Below are 14,293 nucleotides of genomic sequence, written 5' to 3'. Positions count from 1 at the left end.
AACAAAAGTACATGTTGTGTTGACTTTATTATAATTTACTATTTTTCATTTTATGCATCTTAAAAAAAAAAAACATACACTGTAGCCTATACAAAAGAGAAATTGTTCATAGTAGTGTTCAGAGGTGAAATTCAACTTTGTACTCGGAAAGAACCGTATTTAACATGTAAAACAAAATTAGGGCTAGATGCACAATTTTTTGTTAAAACAATAGCAACAATTAATTTTTGACAAATATCCCCCTTTGACTTTCTAAGTTTTTAAATGCAATGCAAAGAAAAGCTTCTAAAGAATAAGAAATTCTTGTGCATATTAATGCATTAGTAAGTAAGGCTTAAAGTTCACAGAGCCCATGAACCCGTTGTTTTGTAAACCCTTTTTGAGCGAATGCCTTCAGATCTATAAATGAGATTAAAGTTCTCACTGTATATTGACAAACCTTGGTACAGCTTGTAGGGTAAATGGCACTAGTACACAAAGTAAAGTTAACTTTAAAAACACTTATGTGAAAGGAAACAATCACTCGCTCTTATAGTATACACTAAATTTATGATCAATTATGAAACCCATGATCGATCTGATCCAGCTGCATTTTATCTTGTTCTCATGCTACAGAAAGCACTTGTTATGTAAACATCACTCACTCAAGTTTTTTAGCATTTCCCCTTATACCATTTTACACATAGCTGTATCATTATGTTACAGGGCTCTAAACGCTGATCTTCACATCGCTACAATGTGTATAGCTGACATTGTGTGTCCCCGTGAGCACGCTCAATAGAGGTGACAGCACAAATGCGAATAGCTCTCATGCTGCATGTCCCATCCTCTCAATGCCTCATCCTCCAGTTCCCCTCAAACTCAAGGGATGTGAACTGTATTGGGACTGAAAGGCAGAAGTTTACTTTCAAGGATTCTCAACAGACCACTTGGAAGACAAAGTTAGTACGTAGCATCCACTGCATTGATGTTGCTGTCCAGCTGGTGTCGGAGAGAGAGTCGGGCCTTGTGGGAAAAATAGGCCTGTGGACACAGAATGCTGCCGCTGTCCCCTTCACTGCCCCACGAGGTAGTGGATGACAACCGTGGTTTCATAACTTCTCTTTCTACTGTGAAAGAAAAAAAGCAATTATGGAAATGTGTTTTAAACCATCACCATGACTCTTTTAAACATCTAGATATTATGTTTTGCTATAATGTGTCTGTTCAGTCACGGTTTCATCACTTCAAAGCATTTTTGTTCTTCATCGCTGTTAACTTTAATATATCTGTGGTAAAATATTTAGGGTGAACTTTATTGGGCGGTTTCCCGGCGGACAGGGTTTATTCTAGTACCAAACTAAACTGCATGTTTGAGCTGCCTTCTATTAACATTTCATACTGACATCTTAAAGGGGGCCATGGTATGAAAATTTGACTTTTTCCATGTTTAAGTGCTATAATTGGATTCCCAGTGCTTCTATCATCCTAGAAAAAAAAGATCAAACCAGTAACTTAGTTTGGGTAAACCATTATTTGCAAGCATGTGAAAAATTAGGTCATTGAAATTTGGCTGTCCTTATGATGTCATATGGAGATCTTATTATAATAATGCCGCCCGTTGATCTGCACTATCAAACCACGGCACTGCCATTTAATGCAGAGATAAAGAGAGAGAGATAAACTGAGTTTCAGTTTGCAACAAAACACCATCATTGCGATCACTGTTTTAATTTCATCAGCTCATTTGCATTTTAAAGGACACACCCACAACGCCACATTTTTGCTTACACCTACAAAGTGTCAATTTTAACATGCTATAATAAATAATCTATATGGCATTTTGAGCTAGAACTTCACATGTGTACTCTGGGGACACCAAAGATTTGTTTTACATCTTTTATGTCTTGTGACATGGCACCTTTAACATAAATCAGTGCCATTGTTTTATATCAAATGCACGCCAGTACTGCCAGTAAAGCAAGGAAATATATTTGTCATATTGTAAGAAAACTTTTATGTTTATGTTACAAACCTGTAAACATAACAGGTTTGAAAAGGTTAAAATTAAATATATTTTCAACCTCAAAAATATACTTTATAAAAGTATACTGTATACATTTTGAATACATTTCTTGCCATATGGGTGGTAAATTAGAAATGTATTTGCTTGCCCTTAAAATACATTTTGAAATAAGTTTAGTTTTAACCATCAACATATATTTTCAAATTCAAAAATATTTTTAATTTAAAATGTCTTACCTGTCTCTGGAGGGCATTGTCTTTTGCACCTTTCCCTGAAGCGTCTGTAGAATGGGAAGCACTGAAGCATTTTCACACCCATGTCAGCAGATGGTGCTATAGGACATAACAAAAACTTTCAGCAAACTCAATATATTTATGAGTTATTTCTGAACACTGATTGAAAAGTTTTTTTTTTCAGAAGAAGAGCAAGCGAGTTCTGTCTAATCTTAATTTCTTGATGACGCATTCAATAATTGTAGGCTACACATCTCTCTGCTCTGCTAATTTCCCTGTTGGCAGTGTAGGCGACGTGTCACTTTGTTCAAAAACATTTACATTTTAACATTTGCATTTTATATTTAACTTTTTTTGTAAAAAAACAACTATAACTGGTTTGCAGGTTTTAACTGGCGTTAGCTGGTTTAAGATGGTCCTCCCATCCTGACAAAGCTGATCAAGCTGGTGGGTCAGCTGGTCTTCCAGCATAACCAAAGTTCAGTCTGACCATCGTAAAAAGTGACCAAAACACATTTAGATCTGCTTGCTACACCTGCTTAAACCAAGCTGGGAGACCAGCTAAAACCGGCTCAGCTGCTTAAGGTGGTTTTAGTAGGTTTTTTTTCAGTAGGGCAATTGTATTATAATCGATTTCCAAACTCAAGTTCAAGTTACTACTGATGATTAGCAAATATTACACTGACGATTATAAGAGTTAAACTGGAACCAATTAGGTTTGGTTAAATTCAGCAGAGAGAGGGTCAAAGGCAAAGCAGAGTAGTCTTGCCTTTCCCCATTTACACCTCTATGAATCCAATCTGCCACAGAAACCAATGCAATAAGGCACTTTACCTGCACGTTTTTACATCTTGGAAATTTTGTGCAATCAAATGATGATAAGACTTAGCAGGTGCATAACAACACAAAGTTAAATATCTACAGGACTGGGCCATAATTGGTTATTATCAAATGTTAGACTGCTTCAAATCATAAGTATCAATGACAAAATGTCATGACATGTTTTCTAAGTTCACATCACACCCACATTTTTCTCACATAATAAACTGTGTGTGTGCGTGTTGTGTCACAAAACCATGTCAGCACATGCCATAAAAATATGTTTTTTTTTTTTTTTTGGTTCATTTTTACACAACTTTCTGTTCCCACCTGTTTAGCTCTGATAAACGTATATGCCTGAAGACAAAAACAAGTTGAAAGCAGCAGGTTTTCTTACATTTGAAAGCAAAATAACCCTTAATTGAGCTGTTTGAGAAATAAAAGATGTTGAATGAAATACTTTGCGGATTTGAGAACTCCTTTTTTGCAGAATAAATAATGTCAAATCTCCATGCATACATTCACATGCTTATTCAGTTATGAGCACTTGATTTGAGTTGCAGCACTTTGTATCACTCTTGGTTATTTAAAGAGTCAAACTTATAATAATTGGCTTTCAGCAGCTCAACGGGTAGAACATGGTGCTAAGAACACAAAGGTCAAGGGTTCAGTTCTCGGAGAACACACACTCTAAAAATGGCTGTGTTATTTTTGACCCATAATGGATCAATATTGGACTGAACACACTGTGGGTTAAAAATGACACAATGCTGGGATGTTTTAACTCAACTGTAGGGTTATTATAATTCATGGTTGCATAACAAAACCCAACATGGGGTCATTTTAACCCAGCATGTGTTCTGTCCCATATTTACAAGGTAAAAAAACATCAATTTTTAAAGTGCAAAATGCACTCTGCGTTACATTAAATAAAAATCTGGGTCGTTCAATGATCAAACAAACTCCTAAAAATGTATTTGAGTCAGAAAATCTTTGTTTTTTGAACAACATTTCAGTAAATTTTAATGATTTTTTTTACAATATCTTTGATATCCCATTCAAAAAATGTCAGGTGGTACAACAAATAATTTTCTATTTGCCAGATAAGTTTTATTGTGCTCCCTGTGTCATGCTGATTGTTTGTTTGTTTGAAAGTGGCATTTAAAATGAGTATCCTAAAAATAGTTTGAAAGTGTAAAACAACTTTACCATATAACTGACATTTAAAATGAATTTAAAATTTAATATTTAATAGTATAATAACAATTGCAGACAACCTTAGCTTGCATTTATTAAAACTAACATTTTTAGCTAAATTAATTTCTTATTAAAATTTTTAGCTTTATGTTTTTTATTTCTTATGGCATTCATAGCAGTTGCACCCGATGAATTTCTGGTTGCACCACCTGACCTCTGCAATGAATTTACATTCTTTTATTTGGATGCTTGGATAATATCAATTCATCAATATACTAATTAAAATGTGTTTCATAAAATATAATCTTTTCTAGTTTTTTCATTGGTTGCACCCATGACATTAAAGTAGAAATATACAAACTTTTTACCCAGCCAAAAGGACCACCTTGGTTTCACTGGATGATAAAATATCATGTTTGTTGTATATACTTGTTAACTTCTTAATAAACGGCCTATGATTGCAGTTGTACTGTACTTTTACATTTGAAAACATCCAAATTGTTGGACAAAAGTTTTTCACTTATCTTAACATCCCAGCAATATTCATGAAGTTTGTTAATATGAAAGGTTTTGAATATAAAATAATCCCAAAGATTTTTATTTTTGAATTTTAATAATTTAAACACCATTTTTAACAGTTGAAAAAACTGGGACTGGGCAGACAGGGACTAAAAATTGGCACTGGACTTTCTCACCACACCCTGTTCCCAACATACTTGCATATTGGTGCACAGGCTATTTTTAAACACCATAATTCAGAAACATAAATGCTTAAACCTCTAAGAAAGTCAAATTTATTAAGAAATCATGCAGTTGAACTATTTGCCAATGGCATCTCACTAACCATAACATAACATAAAACAAAGTAACACCTGTAACTCCCGGGCTCCAGATGGCCAGTCCGCCACTGGCCCCGCCTGCCATTTTACAAGTTTGAGATACCAAACAATAATTTGTATTTATTATTAAAAATACAAAAAGATTTATTTAAATTAAATAGGTTTTTAAAGTGACACATGTCATAAATGTTTTATGTTATTTTTAAATAATGCTCCCTGACACAAAATTAAAGCATTTCATCTTACTGTCCCACCAAATTAATGCATTTAAATAAATGGGAAAGTTTCTTATTTTACATTCACAGATTCCAGGTCCAATTATTACTGTATGTCTGTACTGTAAATAAAAAAACTCTATTACGAACAGATTAAAAAATGGTTGTCATTGATCAAGTGTGGAGAACACTGTTTTCAGGGATTTTCTCCAAAATCTTTAAAGTGAAGGGGCCAAAGTAGACTTTTTACATTTCTCTTGCTAGTAAATCCCCACACAAATATACATATTTCCAGTGCAGTTTAAGATTTCCAAGTCATGAAAAACTATATTCAGCATGATGAAAAACAAGGACTTCTGTAACCACTATGGCCTCTACTTGAGAGTTAAAAATGCACAAGTGTACTCAAGAGAATTCTTGCTGTTTTTGGGCAAAGGATTGTTACCGATCTTTTAGTAGATTTGCGTAAAATGAATTTTTCCATGTTATTTTTTAAAAACATCCCCATTTATGTGCAAAATAATAATCTTTCTCTTAGAACTCTAAATAAACATTTGCAAGGTCTAGATAGGGAAATGGGTTCTGAATAAATCCCTCAAGTGCTTAGTCTCTGGCAAAATATCTCATGGCTGAGAAAAACACAAGTAAAGAGAAATGACAGAGAGAAACAGATTTTTTTCTTTCTTCTTTTCTTTAGATGTTAACCTTTCAGAAACAAAGGTACAAGAATACAACAGTTGTCACTGGGTTGGATATTGGAATACCAAATGTACTGATAGACTGATATCTCAAAGGTACACATCTGTACCACAATGGTACATATAAGGACCTTTTTAAAAGGTACAGTCCCAGTGTAAACTTTTGTACCTTTTTTCTGAGAGTATACCTTTAAAATGTTTTTTAAACCCAGACATAACATAGGCTATACTATTTAGAAGTGTTTATATTACAAAACAGGCGTTTTGCACGCACACACATACAGAGAAACATCCTTATAAGGTCTTTGCAGACCAAACATGATTACTCTTTCAATATAATTTACTAAACATATGTTTGCATGTACACAAGCGTTGTAAACAAAGCATAGAAGGCTTCAAAATAACAGCAGAGTTTAGTATACTTTATTCCATTTTATCTCCTCTCACTTTTCTGAGATTAAACGGATAGTTCACCTAAAAATAAAAATTCTGTCATCATTTTCCTTGTTCTGATCAACACGAAGGAAGATATTTTAAGGAATGTTTGTAACTAAACCGATCCTCAATTACTTTAGTATTAATTTTTCCTACTATGGAAGTGAATGGGGCTCACAAACGGTTTGGTTACAAACCTTCCTCGAAATATCTTCCTTTGTGGTTATCAGAACAAATAATTTTATACAGGTTTGTAACAACATGAGAGTGAATAAATGATGACAGAATTTTCATTTTTGGGCGAACTATCCCTTTAAGTCTCTGTCTAGGCACACATTCAGTAGCACACCTTCAGAGAAGTCAAAGCTGTCGCAATCATGTCTCTCATTGATCTCCACAGAGTCATATGCTGTTCAAGAATTCCAGAAATGACTAAGCAAACATTCAACCTTCAACAGTGTTGATGTATTGATAAGTATTGGGAATAAGCCAATTCCCGTCACGGCAGCACAGCCTGAGTTCCTGCTGCGATTTTATCGTAATGTTTCTCTATCTACAACTAAAGAGAACGGTCAATTTATCATTAATTTCCCTGCCCCTCCCACAAGCCCTTCATCATCAAGCTCTGTTTGGCTCGCGCGCGCACTGTCCATTTACTCGGGTTGCGTATGTGCAGTACGTGACGCGCTCTGATAGAGGGGCGACAGTGGGTCTTTTATACAGGCGAATGAATATAAATTATTGAGTATGAAAGGATGTTTACAAATCCACTTGTAATTCTTCATGCAGACTTCAAAGCTATTTGTGGCTTGGAGTGCATCATTGGTGGAAAAGTACGTTACATAAAATCTCAAGAGATCACCGAGAGTTCAGGGGGAAAAGTAAATCTCTAATGCAAAAAAAAAGAGAGAGAGAGAAACTCACTGACTAAATAAACCTTCAAAGTTTTAACTTTAAAGTTCACAAGTATGCGAGATGAATTCAGATTTAATCGAGTTCAAAATCAAATATTGAATGCTGTCTAAACAATACTGAGATAAACTAGCACAGATGTTTCGGTTTAATTACAGCATTAACCCACAGTGACACTCAGCAGTGTTTTTATTAGGAAATCTTATTCCCAGGAGCAAAGTTTGACTTGAATATGTGTTATGAGACACTCCCACTTTGACACACTTGCAGTGTTTAACAACCTACAGCGCCTACAACAGCGAACATACAGCTACTTAGAATTAAATCTCGTTAAAATCTGTATATTTTAACGCAATGGATAAAATCGAACAACAGCATAAATGTTAAATAAATCATAATGTGTTATATAAATGCATATTAAATATTATAAACAATACATAATCCATTTGTCAGTAGACTCACCAGTCGTTTTCCTAACGCACGCTTATTCTGGCTCTGTGTGCAGAAAGTTCTTATTCAAACTGCTTTGCGATGATTCAGATCTTCACACTGACAATTCACTGGCGATAGGTAGCCTACAGTAGGTATACAATTTAGCTATGACAGCATGGAAAGCTTCAGGTCTGAACGCACGGGACGTTCAGCTTTAAATAGCTTATCTGAGCAGCACGCCCTCCTCCTCTTTCTCACCCTCCTCCTCCTCTTTTACTCGGTAGCTTTGTACTGGCAACTCTCCAGAAAATATTGTGAAAACATTATCGATATACAGGAACAATTTACTGAACTATGAAGGAATTTTAGGTGTAGTTGGTTTTTTTTCCGTTAAACAACCTATAAGCGTATTAAATTTCTCCTAACATTTATTTTTGTACCGATACATAGGCACAGAGAAATAGATGATTAATTCAATTACTGTAGACATAAAGAAATGAATGGGCAAACTCAAGAGATAGAACAGATTGGATTATAGTTCTTTTGGAAAGCCATTGTGACACTTCACACAGTTAACTGCTCTGCTACACTTTGGGATACACATGCAAATACACGCTATCATCTCCACCTGTCTATTTCCCTGCCACTGCAATTTAAATCTTAATGCAAAATAGGTTGTAATACTTTGGATTTATTGTGGCTTTAATTTTCTATAGTTAATAAAGTGTTTTACAGTTTTCCCTCTTATCACAGCTCTGCCATTCTTAGGCCTACCAGAAAATATATGGAAGTTGTATAATGTATGTAAATTACGTGAAAGCTTTTCAAGAATATAGATGTAGTTCAAAAAGACAATGTTTAACTTGTCCTGATGAAGTCTTAAGGTGTCCTTAAGTAAAAACAAAGAAAAATATAATAATCTTTTGTGTGTGTAACCAGCAAATTATAGGAAATGTATTTGTATACCTTTTTTATTTTCTGTTGTCAGTGATTTTTCCCCAGTGGAAATTTACAGAGACAAATTCCAAGGGAGAAACAGATTAGAATTCTGAACAGCAAGCCTGTTGCAAAATCTGGGTTACAGGGCCCCCCATTGCCCATTATTACTATTGTGTGACTGCGTACCAATAGAGTTAATCCTTTTGCCACTGATCAGAGAGCAGTTTGAAGTCTTTGCCCTTTGTGAAGGACATTATGTCTTGCGTTCAAAAGGCTGATCTATACAGTGTTTAACTATAAATAAATCAGAAGGTTTCCTTACCTTGTATCGTCCATGTAGGACTGCAATAAAATTTCAATACATTTGGTTAATGGTTTGGTGAAAAACTCTCTTTTTATATGTTGTTCATAACTTCAGCTAGTCCCACATGTAAACATATGAGGTTTCTTTAAAAAATTTCTAAATATAAATACAGGGAACAAATTGGTACACGCTGGTAGAGGTACATACTAGAACCTCAAAAGTATACGTAAAATGGTACATATTAGGACCCTTTTTTAAAGGAAAAAAAACACAAAGCATTTTTCAATATTTTACTATGCTCTTATATCAACTTAGACAAATGAATACATACCTATCTTTTTTCAATGCGTACACTTATAAGGTTATAACCTTTAAGTATATTGTATGGCGGAAGAGCACTTAGTTTATAGCACTTCGACCTTGGGTGTAGTAAAAAATCGCCATGTTTTATTTTGTGCACCATACTTTCTTGTGTAAATACTTATGTAACAGTCTTTAAATAAGGAAAACATGGAAGTGTTTGGTGGCTTCTAAATTAATTCCTGTTTGGATCCTAAGGAATGAATGGGGCTAGGCTAAATGCTAACACATTTACAAAGCACTGTACAAATATTAAGTGCACGCACTGAAAAAGATAGGTATGTATTAATTTGTCTAGGTTGATGTAAGAACATAGTAAAATATTGAAAAACGCTTGCTTTAAAAAGAACCATCCCAGTGACAAAATGATACAACTTTTGTACTTTTTTTCTCAGAGTGTAATTTAAAGTCGCTAGATTTAAGCATCTCTGAATAAATGTAAATTATTTAATAAATAATTTTCTGTTTTAACTTGTTTTTGTCAAGATGCAAAAAAATGCCTCTATGAGAACAGTGTTTATGATGCTTTGAATTTACTAAAAATTTGATTAAAGAGATGGTTCACTTTGAAATGAAAATTTTGTCATCATTTACTCATTCTCATGTTGTTATAAACCTCTATGAACACAGAAGAAGATATTTTGACAAACAATGGTTAAACACACCAGTAAGTGACCATAGACTTCCGTAGTAGGAATAAAAAAAATATGATGAAATTTAATGGGTACCATCAACTGTGTGCTTACCATCATTTATCAAAATATTTTCTTAGTCATTTATCACAATACTTCCAAAATATTTTTTTCCTTCTATGGAAGTCAATGGTCACTTACTGCTGTGTTTTTACCATAATTTCTCAAAATACCTTCTTTTGTGTTCATCAGAAAAAGATAATTTATACAGGTTTAGAACAACATGAGAATGAGTAAATGATGACAGAATTTTCATTTTAAAGTGAACTATCCCTTTAAGTAAAATTACATATTATAAAATGTTCTCATTGGTAAATGGCTTTGGATTAAACGCTAAATGAATAAATGTAAATGATTTAAAATGTCATTGTTTGAACTCGTTGGGCTTTTAAATAAAAAAAGGCATTATACATTTTGATGTAGGAGTCTCTGCCCAATTTATTCCCTGCCAATTTTATTTCCATATTTCTCTTTTTCTCTTCCCTCATCTCACCTGTTTTTCCTGTTTAGCCCCTCCAAACTCTCTTTCTAATTTTGGCATGCATGGGAGCCTGATCTGAACTGGGACACTTTCCAGTGAGTGACACACATAAATCAACCGATGGTCTGGAAGATTTTAATAAGTAAAGAACTCTGAAAAAAATCTCAGGTCTGCATGAAAAAGACAGGGAATGATTTTGTATGAGAAATTTTATATTTTGCATTTCTTAAACTCACCTTATACTGTTCTTCCTCAGCGTTTGAGCTACGAATTCATCGTTACACTTGAAGACAAAACTTGGAAACTGGTCCAATTTCAAAGTGCTGCTTAATTTTTAGAAGATAATCATCTGAGCACCTGTGCATCTCCCTTGCATCCCAAAGCCTCTATGGAAAACCTTGCAAAACCCCATAAGGAAAAGAATGTTTGACCATGTGATATTAGAATAGCAGAGGTCTGGGAGAGCCTCTTTAAGAGCATGATATGCTTGCTCCAATAACAGAGCCCCTCCCACCTGCTCGTCACAGACCTTATTTGTTTGAAGTCTCAATAATGCAGTTGATTGGCTGTGAAAAAACAATCAGGGGGTACTGATGTTCATGTTAGTAAAACTTTGACCCTCAGGCTATGTTTACACGTGGGCGGTTATTTTCATAAACGGACATTTCAACCTCTCCGGTTTCAAAAATAATATCGTGCACACATGTCAGTTTTCAGAAAAGTGTTTATTTACACGTACCCGTGCATATATGCCGTCAAGAGAAGCTCAAGCCCACGTAAGCCAATCACCGGCTGCGCTGGTGGTGACGCGAACTGGTTCTTCATGTTGGAGGGAGGAGTTGTTGCAGTAGGTGATCGATGACGTCAAAGTACCGCGAGAGAGAGTTGAGGAATCATACGTAGAGGTCTAATTTCGAATCGCTCTCGCGGTACTTTGACATCATCCGTTGCAGCGCCGCATGAAGTCAAACACGCGTAAAATTGCTGACCTCAGAGCACTCGTCTCTGCTCCTCGACATAATGGAGCAGCTGTATTTGCAAATACAAACACACGAAACGAGTTTGCACGAACATAAATGTGATCTTGGAAGCGTTCAGAGTAGCAGTCACATGTAAACATGGGTCGCACTTTTGACGTAGGTGCGAGCTCTGGCGCATACTCTGTGACGTTGCCTGCTTAAACATCCGTTTGTCTCACTTTACATGCAACCGTGCAATCGAAGATTTTCAAGATCTCCACTCTGGCCGGAGTTCTTAGAAACAATCGGTTTCAGAGGCGAGTTCTCCGTTTGCGTGTAAACGAGGGGCACAAACGAAGGTAAATCTCTCCGTTTTTAAAAATAACCATGTACGTGTAAACAGAGCCCCAGACTGTTAAGTGATGTTGTTGAGGTAAACACATATCACATGATAAAAATAACAGCTGTGCAAACAATCACAGACGTAAGATCACACAATTAAGGTCAATTACAGATAGTTGTTTATAATATCATGGTATGGCTTTAAGAGGGTACAATGATCTTGCTATGATTTTACCCTTCAAGCAAACTCCTAAGATTATACACCTGGACTTTGGTGTGCGTGTGTGTTTTTAAACATATTATTTTCACATACTTTACTGTGTTTTGTCAGTTTCCTAAAACTTAGGTATTTAAGTGATATTTACGGTATGTCCTCTTCTCTGTGAGGTTTCCAAGTATTATAAAGTCTAATTAACCACTGGCTAGTTTATACAGCTGTCTACTTTTAGTATGTATGTCTGATCAATGTATCTCTTGGTCACATATTACATTATTTTGTAAAAATGTTTCTTTGGTACTGTACATGTTGTAGTAACATCACAGTTAAGCTGTCAGAGTAATGACTAACCGTGTCAGAGACCTTTTGTTTTCCTTTTGTACAATCCAGAAACATTGTTTAAATAGTTAAACAAACGTGTACATCAACTGTGCAATAGATTGTAAAGCGAAAGACAAAAGCCTTTGCAAATACCCATATAAAGAGCGATACAACCGGCATTGCTTTTGGAGTTGGTACATTTGCACTTTCTTTCCGAGGAAGATGAGGGATTTAATGAGTGTTTGCTTTCCCATAACCGCGAAAGCCTCACAGAAAATTCACTTGCTTCTGCTTGGCTTTAGTGGACATCTGCCACAGTCTGGCTTGATTCGCTTTATTCCAGTTTCCCTGCCCTGTTGACCCAAAATAAAACGCGCCCCCCCTAAAAATGAACCCCTGTCTTCATCCTTGTCAACAACCCCACCTCTGCACATACACCCACACACCCTACGATGTTAGGATGTTTATACACATTCATAAGTCAGTCTCAAATTCCTAAACTGACATATTCAAAGTAACGCCTACGATATTACTCGTCACTTCAGAGGTAATGAGTCACACTGACAAAAACAAGCAGTGGCTTGAGCTTAGCCCCCAAATGCAATTAAAGTTTGTTATAAGGAAAAAATAAAAGTAGTCTTGTAACATGAGATTATATTTTCAATAAAATGCCAAATGACATAGGTTCTTTACCAAGGAAACAGATGATAAAATGTATGAATGCAGTGTACGTTTGCTTTGGATCTACCAAGTGCATAAATGTAAATCCAATGTAAAGCTGGAATTCCACCTTAAATATTAAATAACAGTCCTTCATCCACTCTGATTCAGCTTTTTCCTGGTATGATCTCTACCCAACTGGAACTTGGTGTGTTTGTGTGTCTGTGTAAGCTTTAGCCTCAGTCTGAGAGCTATTATGTCAGTGTGGATGCACTGCAGAATACCTAAGTGTTGCTGGCTCCGAACTAAAGTGCAAATGCCTTTAATATAAGACATTCGTTCTTTTAGATATTTTATTTTATTTGCATTATGACCCCAAATATTACAATAATTGAATTGAAATTAAGTATAATTGATGCTTTTCCTTATACTCTAATACTCCAAATATTCCATCGCCTATCCTACAGATCGCGTGTGTGATCTTCATGGCATTGAGAACAGAACATTCATTTCTGGTTAGAACCACCCAATCTGGTTTAAACAAGACTTCTGTGTATTAGGCTGAACGCTTGGTGTACTAGGACGTGGTGTTGCCCTTCTTCCTTTATGGCTGGGGTATGCAGTTTATGTTGATGAAATGGCATCATTTGGTTGGAAAATCTGTATACTTGTTTTGAGATTGTGAGTTTGTGTGAAGGATTAGATAGCAATTACAGTGCAGGGTTGGTAACAAAAAACCTGAGCACACGGACTACATTCATTAAGCATACTAAAGTTGAATTCTTGTTTTTTAAACAAGTATTTTAATAGAAGTAGAAATGATGGCTCCTTTATACATGGTCCTTGCTCCCTAAATCTTCCCTAATTTTACTGAATGGATGTTTTTACAGCTGCGAGCCTGTCTTTCACCACCAGGGGGTCTGTACTACAGTTCTGCCGTGCTGCAAGATCCGGTTTATTCCGGTGTCGAAAGTGACAGTAAAGGCAGTGCAAAAGCCTAATAGTGATTTACACAGTTGTCAAGCTGGAGGGGGAGCGGTTGTGCCCGAGGGATGACGCAAGGAACACTATGTTTTTGTCAAACCCCTGATCAGAAAATTGAAAACTGAAACAGCTTATTGTTTTAGAGCTTTTTTTACAAAAGTATTGGCAACTTTGACACTCAAATACCATGATACCAAAAGGACAGAATCCTTTTCATGTGATCTGACTCTAAAAACCCTTAAGTTAGGA

General features: G+C 35.5%; 1 long non-coding RNA gene across 1 annotated transcript; it reads right to left on the bottom strand.

The window, feature by feature from the left end:
* Positions 1-8: 8 nt before the first annotated feature.
* Positions 9-7,996, bottom strand: LOC135730727 (uncharacterized). The gene is made up of 3 exons (XR_010526061.2): positions 7,816-7,996; positions 2,242-2,337; positions 9-1,109 (listed from the first exon to the last, which is right to left on the bottom strand). It is a non-coding gene; the product is annotated as an uncharacterized lncRNA (long non-coding RNA).
* Between the last annotated feature and the right edge of the window lie 6,297 nt (positions 7,997-14,293).

Source organism: Paramisgurnus dabryanus, chromosome 2, assembly GCF_030506205.2.
Source record: "Paramisgurnus dabryanus chromosome 2, PD_genome_1.1, whole genome shotgun sequence".
Taxonomy (NCBI): domain Eukaryota; kingdom Metazoa; phylum Chordata; class Actinopteri; order Cypriniformes; family Cobitidae; genus Paramisgurnus; species Paramisgurnus dabryanus.
This window is presented reverse-complemented; position numbering and strand designations above follow the sequence as displayed.